This window comes from Cervus elaphus, chromosome 31 (genome assembly GCF_910594005.1).
Source record: "Cervus elaphus chromosome 31, mCerEla1.1, whole genome shotgun sequence".
Classification (NCBI taxonomy): domain Eukaryota; kingdom Metazoa; phylum Chordata; class Mammalia; order Artiodactyla; family Cervidae; genus Cervus; species Cervus elaphus.
In genome coordinates, this window is record NC_057845.1 from 38,911,172 (window position 1) to 38,917,467 (window position 6,296).

Below are 6,296 nucleotides of genomic sequence, written 5' to 3' on the forward strand. Positions count from 1 at the left end.
GCAGTGCAAAGGCAGTTAGCAATTTGGAGCCATGTGGAAGGGTATTTATATTTTAAAACTTGTTTTCAAACATCTATCTTTAATGCATGTTTAACTTTACTAAAAGCATTGCATCAAATGATAGACACTTACCAAGTATGTAGACAGTTATATAAAACATTATTTTGTCCACTTAAGATAATGATTAGAGAGAAAAAAAATACTGATTCTTATAATACTCTGTAATATTCTGTTTAAATCCATTTGTAATTTGATAGGGTTTTAACATAACTTCCTGTAATTTATTAGTATAATCTGGACCAAACTCCAAACTTCATCTGTAAAATCAACAAACAATTTATACTTTAAACACACCACTTTTTAATGAGGAGGGAAAACATACAGACAACTATATTAAAGCCACTAATTAGTGATGGGAATATTAAAAAAAAACAAGGTTTTTATTTTTTCTTCTTTTGCAAGGAATCTATGTCATAAATTTTACCAAGTGCACTGCAGGAGGAATTTAATTATTGCTGTTGTTTAGGCTAGGCTGTGTCCAACTGTTTTGTGACTGTAGCTGGCCAGGCTCCTTCTGTCCATGGGATTTCCCAAGCAAGAGTACCAGAGTGTGTTACCATTTCCTCCTCTAGGGGATAGTCCCGACCCGGGAATCGAGCCTGCATCTCTTGCATGTCTGCAGTGGCAGGCATGTTCTTTTTACCACTGAGCCACCAGGGAAGTCACGCAGTTTATAATATGAGATAATTTTTACCTTATGGAGGTAATAGTTTAAATTATGAATATATTTATTGCATAAATATTAAGACAACACTTTTATCTCTAATAATTCTACTAATCACTTCTAAGCTATGAAGAAGTACAATGGCCAGAACTTTATAATTTTTACAATTAGTGTTCCTGGCAGGAATCCCAGGAATACTGGAGTGGGTAGTCTATCCCTTTTCCAGGGGATCTTCCTGACCCAGGAATTGAACTGGGGTCTTCCTATATTGCAGGCAGATTCTTTACCAACTGAGCTACCAGGGAAGCCCCTGGCAATCATGTGAGTTAAATATTATTAACCATAATTATCAGATAAACAGCAACACACACCGTGACTCAGATATAGGCTGCAGCAGCAGTGAGGGAAGAGGTGGGAAGCCCTGAGTGTAGGTTCTCTCCAAATAGTTGGTTCTCACCATACATCCTGGAATTGAGTTCATCCTATTGAGAGCCAGAAGCTCAGGTTTCATTTTGCATGTGTTTTGTAAAATAGCCTTCATTACCTGTTCTTGAAAATATTCACTTCAAATTTTCATACAAACTTAATCAATTTCAAAGCCCTTAAGACTCTCTCAGCCCTTCATCGTTCCAGGATGCTAGGGCACGAATTTAACCCTAGAAATACAATGGCATAAGTTTACCATGACCCCTTTCCATGTAAAATACTATAGGATACACAGTCTTAGGCAACATGATAATTCAATAAAAGGGCTTCTGCAATGGCACACCCTGGTAACTAAAGCCATTTTATTTTTTTGAGTACTGATCTGAAATCTAACTCCTATAAAATTTTATAATTAGTCAAAATTTTAGCAATTTCATTGAAGGGTGTTTTATTTCTTGTCATAGTATTTATATGTATTATACAAATCATTCATGGGTTTCTATTCCACCGTGATGATCAGTCCATGGCAGAAGTGACTACTGCTAGGGATTCTCCTATAAAAGAAAATTGTATTCAATTATTTATAAAATCAAGCAATAGTAGGAGCTTATAATTCTAGATTAAAGATAACTTAAACCAAATCACTGATGAAAATTATCAGAGCAGTGTAAACATGCATCTAAATAGTGAGTTATTTTTTCACTTTCATATATATTAGACAAAATTATTCTTTCATGTGACTTATATATGCAAGAAATATTGTGCATATCAAATTCAAAATATTGAATAAGTTAAGTTGTCCCTGTATATATAAATTTCTTTGTACCACACAAACAAAATAGGTAGTGCTTTTTTCTTCATTTTAATAACTTTTTTATTATTTAATTGGAGGCTAATTACTTTACAGTATTGTGGTGATTTTTGCCATACATCCACATGAATCAACCATGGGTGTACATGTGTTCCCCGGTAGTGCCTTATACTTTATTTCACAGTCAGCTTGATGCTCCCTGCCCTTTCATGTGATTAATTTAAAAGTTACAACCCCAGGAAAACCAATAGAGAGCTCACTGGAGTTTTCAACTTCACAGCACCACTCAATTAGTTATGTGTTGATCACTGTTTGAAAGTGAGTTGAAATGTGTCCTGGCAAATTGTCGAACAAATGTTCCAATGACTAAAGCATTCATCTGTTCCAAATTAGACTACTCAGTCCTTTTATACTGAGGGCCTCACCAAGCCTGTAGAAAGTCACACAAGCTCTCCTCGAGACACCCTAAAATAAAATTTTTATAAAGGGAAGATCATAGACACTAAAGAGGAAAAGACATGTTACATTAAAATTAAAAAGTAATTGCAAATTCATAGAAAGAAGCTTGATGAACTCATTAGTGGTGAGGAAGGTTGATAGCAAGTACTGTCCCTCCCAGCTGTTACAGTTTATGGTGAATGTAAATTTTGCACGTGTTTTATTTTAGAAGCAGAACAAGAAACATTCATGTTCTTCCACTTACCTTGACCTAATTTTGCAAATGAAAAAGCTGTGCAGCCATCCAATTTTCACTTGATATTCATTTTTTAAAACACTTTTTGGCAACTGATTTTGCTCCTCCACCATTGCCCTTCCCTCTAGCTTATTTTTCTTGCTAATAGAGAGCATTGTGTTGATAAGATAGCTCATTCATAGAAAAGTACCTTGAAATTACAGCTTAGTTACTTTAACAAAGAAAAATTCAAAATCAGTGTACCATTCATAATACTTATGCTAAAACTTCCTAGAATATAGACTTGTTTGCACTCTAATGAGTGCAATCTTAGATTTCTTTTTCCTCAGGTAGAGAAAGGAAAAAAAAAAAAAAAGAAAAACTGAGTAAAATGGAAGGAAGAGACCAAGACAAGTATTTCCTGAATTTTCTGTGGAATGGAAATAAAAGTGAAATTTAAGCATATTTCTGACTGTAGTCTTATAAGAATTCTGAAAAATGATCAGGACACTTATTTCTCCCTGAAATGTAAAATTTATTTACAGATGGATATAATAATAAAAAGAATAAAACAAGATAAAATATATATTGAAACTAATCTTCTAATATTTTATTCAGTAATTTTCAGCATTACCTGAGAACTCCTGGGTGACATCTTCAGAAAAACAGTGACTATGCCAGATTTTACAGTAGGCAAAATATATTTTAAATCTCCCTTTTATTTCTCTTTAGTCACTGGTTAATACGCCTATGTTTTCTAACTAGGTATAATTTTTCATTTACAGTATTTTATTTTGTTAATGTTAATATCAATAATCTCAGATATGCAGATGACACCACCCTTATGGCAGAAAGTGAAGAAAAACTAAACAATCCCTTGATGAAAGTGAAAGAAGAGAGTGAAAAGGTTGGCTGAAAGCTCAACATTCAGAAAACTAAGATAATGGCATCCAGTTCCATCACTTCATGGCAAATAGATGGGGAAAGAGTGGAAACAGTGCCAGACGTTATTCTTCTGGGTTTCAAAATCACTGCAGATGGTGATTGCAGCTGTGAAATTAAAAGATGCTTACTCATGCATCCAACCTGGGCTGATGATCTGTTTCACCCTAGATAATATACATGTTTCGATATGCTGTTCTCCTGGGAAGACCCAGAGAGATCGGGTAGAGAGGGAGGTGGGAGGGGGGATAGGGATGGGGAACACATGTAAATCTATGGCTCATTCATATCAATGTATGACAAAAACCACTACAATAAAAAAAAAAAACAAAAAAAAACCCTGAAACAAACAAACAAAAAAAAAAATGCTTACTCCTTGGAAGGAAAGTTATGACCAAACTAGACAGCATATTACAAAGCAGAGACATTACTTTGCCAACAAAGTTCCATCTAGTCAAGGCTATGGTTTTTCCAGTAGTCATGTATGGATGTGAGAGTTGGACTATAAAGAAAGCTGAGCGCTGAAGAATTGATGCTTTTGAACTGTGGTGTTGGAGAAGACTCTTGAGAGTCCCTTGGACTGCAAGGAGATTCAACCAGTCCATCCTAAAGGAGATCAACCCTGGGTGTTCATTGGAAGAACTGATGTTGAAACTGAAACTCCAATACTTTGGCCACCTGATGTGGAGAGCTGACTCATTTGAAAAGCCCCTGATGTTGAGAAAGATTGAGGGTGGGAGGAGAAGGGGATGACAGAGGATGAGATGGTTGGATGGCATCACCGACTCAATGGACATGAGTTTGGGTAAACTCCGGGAGTTGGTGATGGACAGGGAGGCCTGGTGTGCTGCAGTCCATGGGGTCGCAAAGAGTCGGACAGGACTGAGCGACTGAACTGAACTGAACTGAATGTTAATATATCTTTAGAGTAACTTCACTTTAGGTTTTTATGAATAATTTTTATTTCAGCATAATGTTAGATTTACAGAATGATTGTCAAGATAATCCAGAGTCTCTATGTATTCCAACTGATGTCTTCCTATTATTGACATTTTATAGTAACATGTCACATTTGTCACAATTAGTGAACCAATATTGGTACAGTAATATTAGCTAGAGTTCATACTTTGCTCAGATTTATTGCTTTTTCTCTAAAAGAGATCTATCTCTTTTACCCATTTATTTATGTATTCAATCATTTATTTATCAATATGCACTCCACTCATTGGTATTTTTAACATATTTTGTGTGATAACCCAACACAGCTTTTTATTTTTATCAAATTTTTTCACCTTTGGCTATTGGGAGCTCTTTGAGTTGGCTCTGTGTTCCTTTGAAATGTTCATCACTGGGGTATCTTTATTTTGTTTGGATTTTTTTTAGCTCCTTCTTAATTTCTGATACTATATGATCATTCAGACTATCCTTTGTATCCTGGACTTATGTTTAAATTTCTTAGCAGTGGTTAGCTTGAGTATAAGAATTAGTTCAGTTGGGTGTTTTATGTTAGTTACTCAGTCGTGTTTGACTCTTTGTGACCCCATGAACTATAGCCTGCCAGGCTCCTATGTTACTATTACAGGTTAAATTTTGTCTTCCAAAAAAGCTATGTTGATGTCTTAATCCCCAGTCCCTTTGATCATGACTTATTTGAAACAGGATCTTTGCAGATATAATCAAGATAAAGTATGGTCATTCTGCATTAGGGTAGGTTCTAACTTTGGCTGGTGTCCGTTTAGAGGACGCTTACAAGAGGAGAGGAAACAGACAAGACACACACATGAAGAAGATGGCTGTGTGAAGACAGGGGCAGAGATTAGACTTATGCTGTCACAAATCAAGGAACACTAGGGATTTCCAGAATCTGGGAGAGACAAGGAAGGATCTGTCCCCTTGAGACTGAAGTGAGCACGGCTCTGCCAATATCTTGACTTTAAACCTCCATTCTCCAGAGTTATGAGAGTATAAATTTCTATTGTTTTAAGCCTCTCAGTTTATAGTACATTTGTAACATCAGTCCTAGGAAATTAATAAAATTGTTAAACATCAAAGTTAGTGCAAAATTAAAAATACTACATTTACATTGACATGAATCAGCCATGGATTTACATGTGTTCCCCATCCCGATCCCCTCTCCTGCCTCCCTCTCCATCCCATCCCTCTGGGTCTTCCCAGTGCACCAGCCCTGAGGACTTGTCTCATGCATCCAACCTGGGCTGGTGATCTGTTTCACCCTTGATAGTATACTTGTTTCAAAAACCACTACAATATAAAAAAATAAAATTCAAAAAAAAAATTTAAAAATCTGAGCACTGTGCTAATAAAAAAACAACAACAACAAAAAACAAACTACATTTAGTCCTTCCTGGATCATAAGGGAAAGTACATGACCATAAAATATCAGAGTAAGTATATTATTAGAAAACATCAATTTGTGTTCGGTGCTAGGTTCACTTCTAGCATGGATTATGGCATAGAACTTCTGGGATGTATACTAGCTATTTCCAGTTTATATGCTTACAGGGTGCAACCTAAAGCAGTTAAATGGCTGATATGGATCGGAGTCAGGATCTGAAACTGGTCTATTGACACAATGATCAATAAACTTCTAACTTTCTCTCTCTCTCTCACTTACACACACATGCACACATATACATTTCTCTACCTTTGAATTTATTTTACAGTCTTTGTATTAATATTTGATTATTCCATGTCTCTTC